A 1,068-nucleotide genomic window follows, 5' to 3' on the forward strand; every position below is an offset into this window, starting at 1 on the left:
CTGACTAGAGAAAGTGACCTACCTCAGGAACAAAAAAGTGGAAAAATAATTACAAAAGCTGATAATTTTTTAAATTTGATACTCAGTGGTATAGACTGAGAACATTTGTTTCAGGGTCAGACAGCTGTATGTTTAAATTGTCTTTTAGCTCTGTGACTTTGGACAGATTTTTAAGCTTTGAAAAGTGATAGCAAGTTACAACACACAGTGTTATATTGAGCATTAAACAAAACTGAAGTTAAAGAATTTATAATATAAGCTTTATAAGGAGTCAGGCCTGCTGAAATCCAGCTTTTCTGGATTTCAACCTGTAAGTGTCTCTGAAATTTTGCAGGAATACTTTTTAAATGTGGTGCTTTGATTTGGGTGTTCATGTATCATTTCATACCTGTTTTTTTTTTTTTAAATATAAGTTTGTCTCTCTCCCACTAAAAGAAAGTATCTTGAGTTGAAAATGATTGACTGAATCTCCTTGTCACAATTAATCTTGCCGATCTCTGTTCAATATTGTGTGTATGTGTTAGAGAGAGAGAGATTGACAGAGAGTGGTATGAACCTTCTGAAAAGGTGAGATTTAGCAGTAAAACCACAATTATGAAACTAAACACAATCTGCACTACCACTAGAACAACCGCTACAACACATTTGTTGGTTCAGACTCAACAACTCTGTATGAGGTTTGCAAGGAGTAGCTGGTGGGTTTGAACTATGTTTAGTATTCTAGTGCTTATCCTACAGTACCACACCAGGACTCCACCACATCAAATAGGAATATTCAAATTTAATTAGCTCTTATTGTATGTCAAGTTTATACCAAGTGGTTCAGATATGTGTTATCATGGGTGCCAGTTAGATACTATAATTCTCCCCATCAAAGATAGTAAAAGTGCAATAGTGAATAATTGCTATCAGAACTGACCGTGAGGGTTGAAAATGTAAAGGTAGATATTTTGTAACAAAAGGAGCGGAGTGCTTGATTTTGCAGTCTGGGAGCAGAGGTCCCTGGGTCCATCAAGGGAGAGGAGTGGAATGCAGGACCCTACTCAAAGAAGCAGTGATGCTAGAGAT

The sequence above is a fragment of the Chrysochloris asiatica genome, unplaced genomic scaffold (assembly GCF_000296735.1).
Source record: "Chrysochloris asiatica unplaced genomic scaffold, ChrAsi1.0 scaffold00003, whole genome shotgun sequence".
In the NCBI taxonomy this organism is placed as follows: domain Eukaryota; kingdom Metazoa; phylum Chordata; class Mammalia; order Afrosoricida; family Chrysochloridae; genus Chrysochloris; species Chrysochloris asiatica.